The sequence below is a fragment of the Thermobia domestica genome, chromosome 2 (assembly GCF_964235325.1).
Source record: "Thermobia domestica chromosome 2, izTheDome1.hap1.1, whole genome shotgun sequence".
Classification (NCBI taxonomy): Eukaryota; Metazoa; Arthropoda; class Insecta; order Zygentoma; family Lepismatidae; genus Thermobia; species Thermobia domestica.
The window spans coordinates 124,871,620-124,890,567 of record NC_137455.1 but is presented as its reverse complement, the minus strand read 5'-3'; the positions used below and the strand labels follow the sequence as shown (position 1 = coordinate 124,890,567).

Sequence of the window (18,948 nt, the reverse complement as noted above, 5' to 3'; positions counted from 1 at the left end):
AATAAGAAAATAGGTGAATATTTAAGATACTAAAGGGACCACTCAAAATTAAAAACTTAATATTCTTCCTACTAGACTAGAAACAAACCACTCTATGCGTATCGTTCTCAAAATAGACAATTTGAAGTTGTCAGAAATAGTTTATTTTTAAATCACATAATAAACAAGTTACAGTTAAGTATTTTCATTGTTAAATAAGTAATTTAGTATATATATCTTCACATTCATACTTCCCAATACCTATTCTAACTTCCGAACGTTGAATCCATTAGAAAATATTCGTCTCTGGTTGCATATTATTTCCAAATTCGATTTATAGTTTGACCTTGCTTCACGACCTTAGCTCTTCTTTTCTGGTATAAGAACTTCTGTATTTGAATGGTTGATAGCAAAAAACGACTAATATATTACCAAGATTCACACTCATTTCCAGCAGCCTGAATTAGACAAACAGATTTAAAAACAAGAATTTTAGGAATGATTAAAAAATGCATCAAAAGATTGCGATCTTGGCCAATAATTAGTTTCTGGTTTAGGGGCCACAAAATTTTTGAAATCCTAAATCGAGTTTTCGTAATTTTTTAATGGAATAAACACATGATACTGAGTTAAGTGATAATTTGGGTTTGACTACACAATATATGTAGTTTTCCAGATATAAGGCCTACAAGAAAATTTTTGATTGAAATGTATTGGATCTTTTGATCCAAAAATACGATACTGTTTACAATAATAAACTACAAGAATCCATCGGTTAATTTTTTTCAATACCTTATTCATACCTTCTTACCTCAGTATTAATATCATTTTATCTTAATATAAATTGGATTAGTGTGCTCCAAAATTCAAAGTTCACTAATTGATGTTAGTTGTTGGAAATTAATTTAAAGAAAGAAGACACACACGAAAAATGTTCATCAAAACAACTTTATTAACATTTGTTGCTGTAAAACAACTAAGGAACTAACTTTCTGTTCTAACTGATGAGTGTGTAAATACTAGAATGTAGTTTCCATTGACAAACTAGTTTTTTATAAGTACAACAAAATTATCCTGGGAATGGAACAACACATATCTTAATGACAGAAAAATACACGTACTAATTAACTTCAGAGGTTCGACTTTTTAATTTTTTTTCTTTTTTAAAACCAAAGAAAGAAAGCTTTGAACACATGTCCTTTGAGTGTACGTGCTCATGTATTTGCGTGTTATATAATAAAACTTATACGATTATGTTAAAAAAGAAAATAAAACAGAAGAATCTTAAAACTTAACTTGATAACATTATAAGCGACATGTACCACTGAACGATAAAGCTTTCAAAGAAAGTTTTTTTTTTCAAATAAGAAAAAGAAAAAAACGAAAAAGGAAAAGAATATATGCATGCAACGTGATCCGAAAATTAACAGAATATAATGGTGAAGGAAACAAAAGCAAGGCGGGGACGGGGATGGAAAAAGAAAAGAAATATCAACAATAGAATTACTATTTTGACAAAAAAAATAATAATAAAATCTTGAAAATGCTTAGTCCGTTTAGAAAACCTTTTAGCACCTTATTTTCCTGTTCCTACCACTCTTGTAAGTACAAATTGCTGAACATGGCGTGGAATTTTGCTTTTGGCCTATAAGTAATAGTAACCGTGTAGATGGCTTCTTTTATTATTATTATTATTATTACTATTATTTTTAAGAAAGAAATAAAAAAAAACTCCTTTTGTCATTCTCGTTTTCTTGTTATAAAAATTTTGTTTGCATGGCAGCAGTCAATGTGTCTGTCCATCTATCCGTAGCTGTTTATACCATTTGACCAGAGAAGAAACCTAACAAAATGCTTGAGGGGGCAGCAAAAAGAAATAAACAGCCGTTGCTTAAAGATTTTTATAGCGAGTATCCTTTTAGTAAGTCCCAGTTTTACATGACTGTGTAATGAAGTTCTTTCCATCATACGAGTCACGCTACACGAATAACTAAAAACAAAAAGAAAAAAAAAGTTTCACAAGACTATCAAATTGCAATTAGCAGCTGTAAGTGGTTGGTATATTATAGTAGTTGTAGAATTTTGTCGAACGAGCCCTAATTTGAGATCGTGTATCTCTTAACAGTACCAAAAGCAACAACTGCTGCAATAGTCAACATGCTGCATAAACTTAACATTTTAAGTTATTGAAAGACAAAACGCAATTTATTTTAATGTTTTTCAAATTTTTACAGAATGTTCGCTGCAACTTATAGTTTTACCGTAAAATTAATTATGTTATTAATTATATGGGATATACACCGTTAATCACCGTTATCCATTAAAAATATTAACGGATTGGCTAACAAACTCGATCGAGATAATCGCTCTAGCTATCAATTGCAAAATGCAGAATTCAAAATTTCGCTTACATGTATGGGATATAGGCTATAGATAGCAACCGTTAAATTTGCTGTTATCCGTTAATACATTAACGGATTTAGAGCCACCGTTAAATTCCTAGTTATCCGTTAATGTGTTAACGGATTGACTCCATTAACAAACTTGGCTGAGATAATCGCTCTAGCTATCAATTGCAAAAAATATAATTCAAAATTTTGCTTACACATATGGGATATGGGCTATAGATAGCAACTTTTAAAGTTGGTGTTATCTGTTAATACGTTAACGGAATGAGAGCCACCATTAAAGTCGTCGTTATTTATTAATTCTTTAACAGATTGACTCCATTAAGAAACTCGATCGAGATAATGGCACTAGCTATAAATGGCAAAATACAGAACTCAAAATTTATCTTGCATGTATGGGATATGGGCTATAGATAGCAACCGTTAAAGTTGGTGTTATCCGTTAATATGTTAACGAATTGACAGCCACCGTTAAATTCCTAGTTATCTGTTAATGTGTTAACGATTGACTCCATTAACGAAGTTGACCGAGATAATTGCTCTAGGTATTAATTGCAAAACACAGAATTCAAAATTTTGCTTACACATATGGGATATTGGCTATAGATAGCAACTTTTAAAGTTGGTGTTATCCGTTAATACGTTAACGGAATGATAGCCACGATTAAAGTCGTCGTTATTCATTAATGCGTTAACGGATTGACTCCATTAACGAACTTGGCCGAGATAATCGCTCTAGCTATCAAGTGTAAAGTGCAGAACTCAAAATTTCGCTTACATGTATGGGATGTGTGCTATATAGCAATTGTTAATACGTTAACGTTGCTGTTATGCGTTAATACAGACTCCATTAACCATGACTCCATTAACGAACTCGGCCGAGGTAATCTAGCAGCTGCAGCTACTAATTGCAAAATACAAAATTAAACATGTAAGTCACAATTTACAGTGTAAAATTACAGTTGACTTCTAAACTATGAAAATTCAATATCAATACTCAAACTTCAAGTAGTACATTTATAACTACTGGTTGCAAGATTAGTAACATTAAAGATAGAACCTATTCCTCGAATATTGAACCCATATCAGAAATTTATTACTCGCTATGTCTTACTATTTTTGTTCTATGGCGATAAAGATTGAAACTAGATATCATTAATTTTGAACCACTTCCGGTTTGAATACATGGATAAAGGAGGAGAAGGAACATACTCTTTGGAAGCTGAGTCGATTGCTATGTCTTACCGTTCTTGCTGTACGGAAATCGGTATTGAAACCCGAATTACTACCACTTCTGGTTTTGCTTACGGGTTGTGATGATGTTTTCTCTTGACACTCTGAATCAACTGCAGAAAACAGCTTGTCTCTATATATTACCATTTTTGTCTATAGTGATAAATGTTGAAACCAGAAATGATTTATTCTCACCACTTCCGGTTTGAATAGTGGGTTAATGGAGCAAATAAAACCTATTCTTGGGATGTTGAATCAATTGCAAAAAAACACATCTCGATATCTCTTACCGTTTTTGTTCTATAGAAATCAGTATTGAAACCGGAATTAGTAGTTAATTTCAACTACTTTCAGTTTTCATACAGTGTTTAGCACTGCCATGATACGTTGCTTTGAGACACTGAATTGTTTGCAAAAAAACTGCTTATCCCAGATAGCAATTTTAACTTTTTGCAAGGTTGCCTTTGCAGGTCAATTGACTTGCCGCAAGCTGTACTATGCAAGCCAATTTGCTTGCTGCAAGCTTGTGAATGGTTAGTTAGTTACATCAGGGCAAGGTTTGCGGTAAGATTGTTTTCACAAGCGAAACAGAAGTCAAATTATTCCAAACGCAAACCAAGTATAAGCGTAACTCATCAATGTCAAGCCTTATTAAGCTTACTGCAAGCGAAAGACACGCTAAATAAGCCATATGCAAGCTTATGGGAAGCGAATTTAGATAAAACAGTAAGAAATCCGTATATATCGATCGTCTGACTAAATCCATTCTACAATCCTTCAGAACATCAAAAATATCTATGACATATAACTATTAACTGACTTTTCCAATTATAGAAGCAAATGCATAGCCGTAAAAGCATCTTCGTCCCCGATCTATTTCTATAAAACGTCAAAATAATCATAACAATTTTGTTGTGTTAAGCAACTTCAGACTTGTCTTGGCGTTGGTCTCCTTGGTAGAAGTTTCGGGCTTGAGCACATGCCTTCCACTTCTGTTTTAGCTTGGCGTGGTTGGTGTTAGGTGTATCTGTGTTGCTAGGGTCGCAACTGTCGCGCTCCCTCTCTTGGTCGTCATCTGTTGGGCGGAGTTAGGGTTTCTTCATGGAGGGCGTGGCATTTTGTGGCAGTGTCTTCTGGGGTTGGAGTGACTTAAAGGTACGATTTCGGGGTTGGTGGAGATGGTGGTGTTCCTCCAGAAGTTGGTTGCTTGTCTTGTTCTCACCTCCTGGAGCATTGGCAGGGAAAGATCTTCATGGATTTGTGTGATTCTGGTGTCTTTGGAATGACCCGTGATTACTCTGGCGGCTTTGTTCTGGATCGTTTCTAATGGTCGTAGGTGGGTTTTGGCTGGGTGCTGCCACGCATTGTGAGCGTACAGCATGATGGGACGGAGGCAAGTGATATAGATGTGCCTCTTCGTTTCCAGAGGTAGCGAAGGGGACAATAACAGTGGTAGTAGAGCCTGGAATCTTTGTAGTCCTCGCCGCGTCACTGCCTGGAGGTGTAGGGCAAAAGTTACTCTTCGGTCGAGGATGACTCCCAGGTATTTTGCTTCTTCCTTGAGGGTCAGGGCTGTCCCATCCATTGCGAAGCGGATGTTCTCCTTGCGTTTTGTCCTCGTGAAGTCTACTACTGCTGTCTTTGTAAGGTTATTTTTATTTTCCAGCTCAACGTCCAGTCGTGTAGAAGCTGGATGTGCCTTTGGAATTGGAGCGTGGCGTATCGCAGTGGACGGGCGAACACTGCGGTGTCGTCGGTGAAGGTGGCCATGATAGTGTTTGGGGTGGTTGGAATGTCGGCTGTGTATACTCCATACAGGAGAGGTGATATGCAGGAGCCTTGGGGAACACCTGCATTTGCTCTTCTAGGTGGTGTGACGTAGCCTGCGTGTGCGACTCGGAAGATCCTGTCGGCTAGGTAGGATTTGATGATTCGGATCTGGTATTGAGAAAATTCCCGTTCAAGAAGTTTGTGGATGAGGCCTTCGTGCCACACCTTGTCAAAAACTTTCTCTATATCGAGGAAGAGTCCCAAGGTGTGGCCTCCGTCGTTGAATCTGGTGGTGATGATTTCTGCTGCCCTCACTGGCTGGTGTTCTGCACAATGTCCGGGGCGAAACCCAAACTGGTGGTCAGGGATGATGCTATGCTCTTCTGTGTGCTGTTGGAGTCTTCTGTGAAGAATTCTCTCAAACACCTTGCTAGTGTGGGAGAGTAGACTGATTGGTGAGTCTTCTGGAGAGTGTTAGCTTATACTCGTCCCAGTCGGTGGGAAGCCGGGAAGCTGGGAGGATATGACGAACTGAGAGAGTTTGTAGCACCGGGACATGATCTGACGCTAGTGCTTGGATGGAGTGGGATCCATCTAGAATTGCGATGTTGCTGGTGAGGATCATGTCCAGTACGTCGGGTGCGCCTCCATTGGTGGGGTAGTGCGTGGGCTCTGGGGGAGCCGATGGTGTGAAGTCAATTCGTTGCAGGGCCTAGTGGAGTGCGTTGCCGCCGGCGTTGGACACTCGAGTTCCAAGTCGGGTGTTTGCAGTTTAAGTCCCCGCCGATGAGGATGCTGTGTCCCAGTTGTCGAAGATCTCGGAGATCTTGAGGTTTGAGCGCTGTAGCTGGTGGCCTGTAAGCCGCTATCACTTGGATGGGTGCGTCCGGTGAGTGGATGGTAATTCCCGTGGCCTCGAGGGATTGGAGTTGAGGGAGGGGAAGAGTGTCGTGAGCTGTTTGATTTGATGAGAATTGCAGTGCCTTCTCGGGGTCTTTGGTTGTCTGTACGGATGCAGGTGTAGTTGCGGATGCGGAAGGAATGTATGGTTTGAGGAATGTCTCGGTGAGGAGTGCGACGTCGATTTGTTCGCGCCGTAGGAAATCTTCTAGGTTTGGTTTTTGGGAGCTGACTCCAGCTGCGTTCCAATGGATAACCCTGAGGTCACGGGAGAGTAGACTTTGAGTCGGAGCCATTATCGAGTAGACTGGCGACAACTTCAATCATGGAGGTGAACTTAGATGCGGAGTCCGTAGCTGCTTAGACTTTGCTGAGCCCGACTTGGAGTTTTTGCAGAAAGCTTGTCAGGTTCAGCCCTTGGATGAGTGTCATGACTTCTTTCAATGTATCGGCGATGCTCCCTGCTGGTGGCTGGTTTGTAGATATCTCGTCTGTGGTTTGGCGGTTCTTGAGGGTCTTATTCGGGGCGGAGGTCCTTCCTGTGGTCTGATCTTGTCGGTGGGGTGGGTCACTGTCTTGTGTCACTGCTGCGTAGCTGTTGGTGGGAGGAGGTGCTCCAGGGGGTTGATGGGCTTGGGCGGTTGCGTGTCAGCCGGTACCTTGTTGCGAGGTTGTGGAAATCTTTTTGCTTTGGCTGCCTTGAGCACAGGGCATCCCAGGTAGTTGGCGGGATGGGTTGCTTCACAGTTGACGCACTTGGCTCCGGTGTCCCTGGTCTGCTTTGGGCACCCACTGGTGAGGTGGTGCCCGGCACACTTGACGCAGCGTGGAAGAGCACGGCACATTCTTTTGGTGTGCCCGACTCTTTAGCAGGTGAACACTAAAGATCTTCCTGTCTACGGTAGTTTTCGACTGTGACATAGTAGCTGAGTAGATTTTTGACGTTGAAGATTTCGTGATTCATGGTCTGTGTAGGGCAATCAAGAAGAGCGGAAACAGTGAGCGCTCTCCGTTTGCGTCGCGGCGGCCTTTCATTTGGGACACTGATTTCACCGGGAACTTACGGTGTTAGGTCGTCGTAGATGTCTTGAGTAGGGGTGTCCATAGGTAGTTTGCGTATAACTACTTTCATGGGCCTGGAGGGCTTTGGTACTTCTGATGCGTACTGATATTCTTGTTGAATGCAGAATGTTTCAATTTTTTGGTAGTCCGCCATTGATTGGCAGCGCATGGTCACACTGTCCTTGTATGGAAACACTTTGGGGGGTTGTTTGCACGTGGCACTCACACTTTTGACAAATGCATGCACTTTCTAGAGTCCGTAGACATGCAACGGGGGCACGTTCCTCGGAATGGGTTTCTTCTTGGGTGGGGGGGTCGTCTGCTGAGTCCTTGTCTTGGTTGTCGGGTAAGTTTTTGAGGGACGAGTATTTGTTTTTAAACTCTATTAGTGATTCAATGTTCTGGGTGCGAGTGCGCTTTGCTCGCTTCTTGGGCTGCCGAAAGCCTCCCTCCGGTGTTTAATCATCTTGAGTGTCATAGTCCCTGGCGGACTCTATTTCTGTCATTTCTACAGCGTTGGCTGATGTAGCAAAGGTGTTGGTTTGTTCTATCAGTGGTGTTTCTTGTTCTTTAGGTTTAGAGGAGGGGGAGGTGAGCTCCTGCAGGTCCTAGTAGCTTAGGGGTACTTGTAGTTGCTTGGAGCATGAGGGACGGCGGCGCTGTACAGCTCCCAAGCTTATGAATTTGAGTTTTTTTTAGCTGATCACTCAGGGTGCCTACTTGTTCAGGGGTGGCCTTCTCACCGGGAGGGGTACTCTTCTGTCGTTGAGCTGCGGGCTTGAGGAAGCTTCATTGCCACAGTATTCACTTAACCGATTTTTTCAGTTAATTGTCTTGAAATACACTGTGGCCCTAGTAAGGACCGCTTGTGGTGCACTGAACGTGGCTCTCGAAAGGGCCAATGTCTGTTCGGTTATGCACTGGAAGGTACTTCGGTTGTTAATGGGAGATCGGACTGGAACTTATTGGGCTTGCTCCCGCCAGGCCAATTTTTCTTTTTGCCGTTCTTGTATCTTGACTGAGCTCAGCTCAGCTCAGCTTGAAAGTGTGGTTTTGTGCCGAGTATCGGACAAACGTCCCTGACTCGATGACAGCTATAGAAAACAAAATAATTAGACCCTTGGGGGTGAGTCAGAATATGAGATACGCCGACGTCATGTGACCTTCAGCTGCAACTGTCGCATTGAGGGGGAGAGTGTGGGTAAAGAGTTATGCTACAACCATGGCGTCCTGTAAGTTCGTCGGTGTGTATGCGCTGTGCCAATGGCTGCTATAGCGGGGTTGACGTGGCGAGGGAGGTTGGCCCAAAAACGAGTATGGTGTTGATGTAATACGTCCCGGATAGGATATATGTTTAAGTCCTCTAAAAGTTGACGATTACGCGTATATCGGTCATGGCCTGTTATTATACGAGCTGCCCTGGTTTGCACACTCTCGACCGTGCGCAAGTGACTGAGTGCCGCATGTTGCCATGCTGGACATGCGTAGGTGATTGTGGACAAAATTACCATTTTAAAAACGTGGAGTCTTGTTTCATGACTTAAGGCACTGCAACGCAGAATAGTATAGAGGGCAGACAATTTTCGAAGGGCTCGCTGTTTAATGTCCCTGATATGAAGACCAAAAGTAAGGCCTCGATCTAATATAACTCCCAAGTATTTTGCATGCAGACGGTGTGGAACTTCAATGTTGTCATAGTATAAACGATGGATGGCTCTGCTGCGTCTTTTGCTATAACAGACTGCAACGCTCTTATCCGCGTTGATTTTTAGGCGCCAGATGGTAGCCCAATATTGAAAGACATTGAGTTGCCGCTGCATGTAGTAGTAGGAAAGACGAAGATTGCTGCTGTTCGTGAAGAAAGCAATGTCATCGGCGTATGTTGCAGGAAAACAGTGTGGCACAATGGGCAAGTCTGCGGTGTATAAGGTGTAAAGCAGAGGTGAAAGAACCGCACCTTGAGGTACACCAGCAGCCTATGACGACAGCAGCCTTGGACGCAGGATCCGTGGCTTCCCGAAGTCTAGTAAATCCTTTCTTGAGATGAGAGATAATACGGCCAAAGTTAAGAGTAGTTATTGCATTCTGTCCAAGTTCGCTATTGCCATTTAAATCCATGGTAATCTATTTTCGCTCTAATTCTCTTATCATGTGAGATATCGTTGTGCTCTTTTTTTTGTTAGATAGATTAAATTGTATGTAACAGTTGTCTGTAGTTCTTTCCTCCAATAAGCATGGTAAAATAACTTTAATTAATAAAAGTATTAATAAAATATCGAATTGACAGCTTGTCTATCAATTACTCTTCAACAGAGAAACAAATTGTTGCGTAAAAGAAAAAGTAAAAACAGGGATTTGTAGATTGTACCTTTTGCTAAACGTTCCTGAAATCAAAATCTATTTTGAATGCATATTAGTTAAACTATTACGTAAAAAAGAAAATGGTACGTTTAAAAAAATCTAGCCAGCATAGGCGGCGTTTGCTGCAAGCATAGACCCACCCACTCTCTGACGTCAGCGCGGAGTGATACTATTCCTTGCAGTCTGCCTCACTCAACTTCTTGGAGGCGCGAAATACGAGTTCAGTTCGTTCGAAATCGGCTGCTTATGTCACGTTCGGGAATCCTTTCCTCTGTTGGTAGGTTTGTAATCTCCGAATTCCAGGGCGAACGCATAGTGTGTTTTTGTTTTGCTTCCGCACTGTGTTTGTGCAGCTTTGAAGAAAGTAATCGTTAGGAAAATGCCATCTCAGAAAAGGAAGAAGAGCGGCCTTTATCTTTCTGCAAGAAGGAAGAAAAATCGAGGCGAAAATTTAGCTGCCTGGTGGGAACGGACAAAGTTAAATGTCATTTGCAAATTTTGAAACTATTGACAAAATTTTCTTCTTAATTTTTCATTCATTACTTGGGTAGATTTTTAATTAAATTTTTAGATAAGTTGTTAGTTTAAGATTTTGATTTGTAATTTAGTGCACCGAATACCCTAAATGTTGATGGCTTTTCTATCAACTGGACGTCTTCAGCATAAAAATTCTGTCTTTCTTTTATCAAGTATATAACTGTTATGTTTATCACTCATCAGTAAAGACTATAAGTATTTTGATACTTTGCCTATGCGAAAGAAGAAGTAAAGAGCTTGAAAGCAATGTAAAGTAGGCGGGGGTGGTCGCATAATTCACAATCAGTAGCGTACCGTACGTAGGAATTTATTTCGGGGAGGGGGGTCCAAACTCAAAATGAGGGTATTTTATATCAAAATTCCTAAAATTGCCCCTAAACTTAGGCTAAATTTATACAAAAGTCGAAATTTCGGGGGGATCCGGACCCCCAGGACCCACCCCTGCGTACGTCCCTGTTCACAATCCTTATCAGAAGGGCATTCTTGTTTTATAAATATTCTCGGTTCTGTGGTAAAGTAGCGACCGAAATCACTGAGGGAAAATCAAAGGAAAAACACTTTACTGATTAGAAAATCAGGTGGTCTAAAGAAGGTTACGAGAAATTCAGAAAGTTGGAGTCATTATCCTTTCTAGGACCTCACAAATAGGCTATAATTTTGAGTACATTTTGTTGGTGTGCTGCAGATACATTCTTGGTATTGTCTCACCTATTACTGCTATTTGACTTCGGTTTCTCTTCCCGAACATCATTTCACAAACCGGGCTAGTATTTAGTCAACGGACATTGCTAATATTAAATGATAAGTTACAGTACCATGCCAGTGATAATAGAGTTACCCTGACAACAAATACTAAAAACTTTTTTTTTTTTTTTTTTTTTGCAAATACCACGCACCTAACATTACACGTGCCTGCAGCTATTTATTTCTTTTCTTTTCTTTTCTTTTCTTTCTTTCTTTTTTTTTTGTTTGTTTGTTTTTGGTGAATGTCTCACTTTACTTGTACGTATTGTAAGGTGAGGTTACTAGCGTAAAAAAAAAAAAAAAAAAAAAGTTGCACTTGAAGTGATGTAGAAAGAAAACGGAACTTAAAAAATGAAGACAACTAACGATGTACACTCATGTCCAAAATTATTGTCGCATGTCTATAACTGTCTTCTTGTAAGAATATAATTTGATAATGATTTTGCGGGGTACTTTTAATACTGATACTATGTGTATAATCGGGAAATGTATATTTGTGGTAAATTTCATAGGAAAAGAATTATAAATACGAAAATTAGAGTGAGTAAAACAAAATGTTGCTAAATGGACAAGAAAATTTTATTTTCGTTTTATTGTTCTTATTTACTGCTCTTTTGACATGAAATTTACCACATACATGTCTTTGCTGATTATACACGTACTAACATTATAAGAAATACCGGGAGAATTCGTTATCAAATTATATTCCTACAACAACATATTTATAGACATGCGACAATACTTTTGGACATGAGTGTACATTATATGATGATGAGTGTTCTGCCCGAAAGTAGGTCTTTAACCCGAATATCTCTTGGCAAGGTAAGCCCATGGTGGTTTGCCATTATCTTCTATGGGATTATGATGACGTCCAAAGGACGGGATCTATAGTTTAACGTGAGACACGAGCCACTTGTGTCCCACAGGGAATTGAACCCAAGCACTGATTAGAATGCGACGAGCGTAACTACTCATTCCACCAGGGTCACTGTATAGTATGTAATTGACTTGAATTTTGCATATTTTTAGTGTTATATATTTTACTATGAAACATGCTAATATAAGGCAGAGGTAATATTATCAATGATTATAATTCTGCTAGAGTAAAGCAGAAATATTAGGGCAGCAACAGTCCCTATTGGCGAAACTTTCCATTTCTCTCTGAAAAACCATATTTGCTCATCTCCTGTTAATGATGATAAGTAATCATATTCCATATAATAAAATTTTCACAAATGAGAATGAAAGTTCAATTAGCTTCAAATCATAATAGGCCAAAATTGTAATAATGGGTATGATAAAAAATAACAACGTATGGAGTTTGCCCCAGAAACTCCCTGATTTGACATCCGTTTCACCGTTCCAGGTTTCTAGGGGTGGCCACTGATTTATCAATGAAGACTGTAATACTTAGGGATGGGCACGAGCGAGTTTTCTTTGAAACTCGACTCAACTTGAAACAGATATCTTTGAGCTCGACTCGAAAACTCGGCTCGAAATATTTCTTCCAACTCGACTCGAATTTGGGTCAAGTTTCGAGTCGAGTCGAGCCAAAACGAGCCATTTTTAGCTAAACCCTGTGTAGTTCCAAGTACTCTCTTCAAATATCCTACATAGACAGTATAATTATCAATGATGATGATGATGATTATATTACTACTACTACTACTACTACTACTACTGCTGCTTATTATTATTATTATTATTATTATTATTATTATTATTATTATTATTATTATTATTATTATTATTATTATTATTATTATTAACACTGTGTATAACCATGAAAGGTCGGCGGTTTGGATTGAAATACTTAAAACTAGTTGACTGTCGATCTCGGTCTTCGAGGAGTCTTCAGGAGGGAAGGACATCGGTCACGAGGTTCTGGGTCTCAGTTCCGGAGGAACAAGTTATCGAGCTTGAGCCAAAAATTGTTAAAACTCATAGAGCGACGGCCAAACATGTTCATAGCTGCTCGGCCCGAGTTTAGGGTTGTCAACGGCTCGATGATTAGCATTAGATTTTTTGAAAAAGAAATCATACAATTTGGGTGGACTTCAGCCTGAAAGTCTCAAACTACGTAAATCTTCCACTAATTACGGTTGGGATGATATTCTTGGGTATAAGGAATAACCCACGCAAATCAGTTCACGGGGATTTTTTTCTGTTCCTGAGTTGGCATTTATGTGGGACATATGCTGAACTATTAGAATGTAGTCCCTGTGCCGGTACCAGAAAATACATAATTTTCTTCACAAATATTGGTAATTCATACTTAGTATCGATACCAGTACCCTCGTTCTCATATCAATATTTGTAAACTGTATGCACTTTTATGTAGAAAGTAAAATGTATAAATTCTGAAGGGAAAACATTGCACAGAAACGTTATATTCGTATGTTAACATACTTTTGTGTATGTTGTGTAAAGTGACCCCAACTATGGGGTTACTTTTCACCAAAGTTTATATTTCAGTAACTATGGTCATACCTAATGTTTACTAATGAACTTATACGAATGTTTTCCACACATATCTAGCTATAATATGTTTAAAATACAGTGTTCTAAATCATTACGTTTCTAAGTTACATGCGATTTTCTTTAAAATTCCTTAAATCGTGTGCAAAGTAACCGTGTCTTACGGTACCTTCAAAAGAGAGAGGGGATGGGAAAATAAACAGAATCAAAACGTAAGTTATTCAGTGTATGGTTAATATGTAAATATAACCAATTTGAGCATGTGTCTTATTTTTTTCATCTTGTTGTTTACTATGTAGTCATTTAAGGGAAATAGTGGACCCAATACAAAGTGTCTGTTTCTGTGATATGAGACTTTTTATTGTATGCAAGTTCAGTATATAAGCACTTTATTCAAAAATATACAAATTTTCTTACCTAATTTCGTTTTGATCTTCAGAAGACGACTATATGTACAGTGGCGTCACTAGGCCTTATTTGGGGGGTTAAAGCCCAGAAATTTCTTCCAAGCTCCCCTCCCAAATCTCACACTGAAAGTACGTTATATACTGAGAAATTTATTTCAAAAGTAAGATTCTAACACGCCATCAGTAGACTCATGATATATTGGGTTGTCTTCTTTTTGCTTCAACAAACAGCGACGCGTTCTGTATAGAGTTCTCAATGTGAAGTTCAGTCTTCGGCGAGCGACTACAGATACTTGTTGATGTGTTAGATTTAGCTGAGAAAAGCGATAGCTATTATGATTATGACGTAATCAGTGGCGTATTTAGGGGGACTTCCGGGCTTAACCTCCGCCCCGAAATCTTACTATAATAAATTAACTGAAATATCTTGCAGAATTTTCACATTTCCAGGCAAAGCTCCCCCACCCGAAAGTTAGGAAAGCCCCTTCCGAAACAAAATCGTAAATACGCCACTGGACGTAATTTGCTTTTCTATCGTATTTCTCACTTGGAAATACTATGTGAACTGAACTTCTCATTCCTTTACTTCTTAGTTTCCGCAAGGTGAGGTATCAACTATAAACTATCTCATGCGGCAAATTTTAGATGGATAACTTTTAAGAAATTTTATGTTATTTATTATTGCCTATTTTTATCTTATTGTATTACTATTTCAGGCAGGTCAGAAGTGAATATAAATATAAGATTGCTGAGAAAGAAGTTTTTCATGAAGTATTTTTAAGAAAAATAACTATCAAGGAAAGAAAGGAATAAAAAAAGAAAAAATTGCGTGATTGTAATCGATGAAGTACAAGAATGTGCATTTCCGCAACGATAAAAGTGAAAAAAATAAACATGACTATGATAACAAAAATATGAAAGCGTAGAGCAGCAACAATATTCTCTCCCCCCTTCCCTCTCCCAAAAGCGAATTTCATTGTGTCCTTGATTGAAGATGATTCTAAAATACTAAACGGAGTTTTTGGGTTGTTGGGGAGTATGCCCCCCAAAAGATTTTCAGCCCCCAAACAAAATATTTTAGTGACGCCACTGTATTAGCATTTTTTGCGTGTGAAGTATTGTGATGTACGTTTCTGAAATTGCATAGGGCATATGCTTTCTTACAATGGGTGACTAAAAAACAAATCTTCAGGGAACGCAACACAGCAGTTCTCATTACGAAGTCCCTTCATCTTTTTGACAAACTGAAAGGTCTCCTCCACAGCTGGAAACCGTGTCAATGGACAATGGAGTGCGGGAATAATTTTACTATCTGTCCGGCAGGTATCAAAAGTCTGCGCGCGCGTTTCTAAGAACCTGTGTTTACACGTTGTGAGTGTGTGTGTGTGTATTTGTGTGTGTGTGGTATGTCGCTTATTCATATCTCTAGCGCTGTTGCAGAGCACAGGGCAGTTTCGAAGTCGACTACAATGCAACTTCATTGCCATTCAAGCATCGCGGAAGTATTGCAGTAAACTGTCCCAGAAGTATAGGATTCATCGTTTATACTGAGATTAGTGTCTGTAGGAATGTCAGGAAGGTTCACTATGATGTTTTCAAGCAGTGAAAAGTTTTAAAGAAAACTTATAACCGTAAAGAAAACTTATAACCGAAATTTACACGTTTTATTGATGAGAACTATTTTGGGCGGAATTTCAAGGTTACCATATTTGATATGAAAGAATTGTCTAAAGGAAAAAAATAATTCGAAAAGAATGTTAACGTTCTGTACGAAATCTGCAAGAAGAACAGTAAGAAATTTGTAGTATCTTTTGTGTGAATACGTCACCTATGAGAATGTGGTAGAATTTTCCTAACAAATGACAAAACAAGAGGAAAATGTGTAAGTACCGATAACGATATTTAATGCAAAGTGGAAACACTACAGGACGAGTTCGACTGACAGACGAATGGCCACACCTACACTACCCTTCTCCCCGCTCCCAGAACACTGAAATCTGACATGTTCGAGAAGTAGTGAGGGCTCTTAAAGGTTTTGATGTAAGTGAGAAGTGAATGGAGATTAAAGTCATTGGCGGATGGTGTAGACGCACTATCTGGTGTGGTGGACGGAGAGGGAGCATCCTGATTTGGTGGTGGAGGACGATCGCTGCGAGGTGCCTTATTATCCAGTTAAGCTGATACATTAGGACTGGAGCTACGGCCAGAAGAAGTTGATTTCTTGAGAGCATCTGAGTAGGAGCGAAAGACGGGACAACCGCGATAATTGGCTGGATGGTCCCCTCCACAGTTTGCACAGGTTGCTGGCGTGGATGCATCTGGTTTGGCACAGGCTTTCGTAAAATGACTCTGCCCACACTTGACACACTTAGGTTGAGCTTTGCAAGTGTTTTGTGAATGACCAAGGCGTTGGCAGCGGTAACACTGCAGAACACTCGGCGGTCGATACGGCTCAAATGTAACTTTATAATGAAGCAATGCTGTTATGTTGTAGATCTCCTGTATGTTTGGAGTTTTCTCGAGGGAGATGAGAAAAAGGGGCATGAGAACCCTATCTCCACCAGTGGGACCCCGACGAGACATTTGATGAATCGTGAGTGGCTTAAAGCCTAAGGTGAATAATTCAGACTGAAGACCAACGACGTCTGTATCAATTGGTAATTTGCGAACGACAGCCTTTAGGGGTCGGTCACTTTTGGCGATGCCAGTAGCGTATTCAGTTTTCGTCTGTTCGCAGTAGTTTTTTAAGTCGTCCCTAGAAGATACCTGAATCACGATTCGTTCTTTCTTATGCCGAACCTGAGGCGATTCTCTGAGGGTCTTGGAAAGCCTTTTAGTAAAATTGTAAGTCTTTTGGATGCCGTAAATGTAAATAGGAGGTGGTTTAATCTCTTTGGTGGATTTGGGTCGTGGCTCTATCACAGGAGACCCGTCAGCTGTGAGAGTAGAGAGAGGCTCAAATCTGTTGCTCATTGGTAAAGCAGGGAAGTCTGATGAATGTTGTTGGCTCAGTGTGGACTCCAATGACGAGCGACGTCGCTTGGGTGTAGTAATCAGGGTAAAGTCCATGGCATTGTCGTCCTGCGGTGGAGCAAGGGATGGAACGTCAGTCGCTGACCGGTTAGTCGAGGATGATCGTGGCTTGGCAGTAGCGCCTGAGGTGGTGGGCTGCCCCAGCGGGACAAGAAAGTCCTCAGGCCGGTATTGAGATCTGCTGACTATCTTCGTTGGTATCTTAGTCTTCTTTTTCGAGATGACTGGGTTGGACGTAGCAATCATAGGAGCTGAAATGAAGAGTGAAGAAAATATGCCAAAAATATAAGCTACCCTCCGTAAAGGAGAGTAACAATAAATCGTTTAGCCAAGAAAAACAGCAAGGTCGTCAACGGATAATATCAATGTGATGTGCCAACCTCCGTAGAGGTGTAATAATATTTCGACAGTTGTTTCATTCACCTCGATGAGGTAAGTAATCCAACCGTATAAGATGTTCGCGACTAAATTCAACCAATGGGGATGGAACATCTAAATGACTCACTTACTTTTCTTCACCAGCTACGGATACCCTATTTTTTTAACCTGGTTAGAGCTCCAGGTGGCCAGCTCGCTTGACTGAGCGATTTTTTTTTTTTTAAGGTTAACCCGATCAAAGGGTTACGCCCTTTCTTCGGTAGGAGGAAAAACTAGGTATAGGGTTTTACTTTTATTGATAGTTGGGCATTGAGAGTTTGAGGAGCATTTATTTATTTTATTCTTTTGTGGTCATCATTTTTTTTTTTCTTCTTCTTCTTCTTTCTTCAAAAAAGGCTTTGGAGGCATCAATTTCCATAGGGAAGGCATCAGTATACGTAGGGTTATTTATTATTCACTATTGCATTTAGTAGGCCGGGCTATGGTTGTGAAATGAGAGATGAGGTGAAGTGCTGATAGACGCCACAACAAAACACAGGGATATGGTTAGTGTAGACAAATGAATGGTTATCTTCTGCCCTGGGGCGTCACAGGGCTGATGATGACAGATGAAGCCCGCTGCTAACAACATTGATGAAAACACTAGTGCAGAGATGGATAAATGCATGGACTAAGGTGAGGTGGACGGTATATAGCAAAATCGGCCTTGTGGGGGTCATTATCGTCTAAAGTCGTATGGTAAAGAGTAAGAAGATGTTGAAGAGGTGTGGCTTGATGTTGAGGAGGGGTATCATGAATGATGTCCTGGTGAAAGGTTTGACTGAGCGACGTTGTTTCTTGCCAATATCCAATATCTTGCTATATTAGCCACGAGTACTTGAAATTTCTACCTTCTTATATAACAACACAGAAAAATGTTTATACTTTAAACACAGCATTCAGATAAAGTTTATAATGTATGTTAAACTTTAAGTTTATATTAAAATATCTACAACAGGTCTGTATTCTTTCGCGAAATAAGTAGGCTCAAATCTGCTGCCATCTATTTTCACATTTGTGATTTATACATAAATACCACAATTCGTTATGCCTCATGGTTTCCAAAATATGAGGAAATAAAGAGCGACATTATAGGTACGTGAGCTAGAGTGCCAGACGGTACAATTTAAAAAATAATTAAGTTTTGTTCTTTATTCAAGGTGAATGCTAAATAGACACTAACAACGCGAACACTACCTTGTCGCCGAAAGTTAAGAGGTCAGCGTCACGTGGTTTTTGAGAACAACGGAAAATCGAACGTGCGCTGGCTTTTTACTTCAATTTAAAGAAAAGTGTCGGCAAGTGAAGCTTGGGTTGCCCTCACTAAAGCTTGCGATAAGCAAAAATAAGCTTTTGTGTATAAGCTGAAGCGAAATAAAATCAAATAAAAGCGACAGGCAAGCTTGCGGCAAGCAAGCATGCTGTCTGGGATCGCTATCTGTTATAATTTTTGTTTTATCGCTATTAAGGTTGAAACCGGAAGTTACTAATGGAACCGGAAGAGAGAAGAAAATTGAACCTATTCTTGGAACACTGAATCGGTTGCAAAAACCGCATCTTGATACCTCTTACAGTTTTTGCTCTGATAGCTGTCGACAGACGGACGGACAGACAAAGCC

General features: G+C 39.9%; 1 long non-coding RNA gene across 1 annotated transcript in view; it reads right to left on the bottom strand.

Moving 5' to 3' along the window:
• Window positions 1-139: 139 nt before the first annotated feature.
• LOC145679730 (uncharacterized) overlaps window positions 140-18,948 on the bottom strand; it is a 40,624-nt gene continuing 21,815 nt past the window's right edge. The window contains exon 3 of the long non-coding RNA XR_014130511.1: window positions 140-437. This is a non-coding gene — a long non-coding RNA (uncharacterized LOC145679730). The remainder of the gene's footprint in view (window positions 438-18,948) is intronic.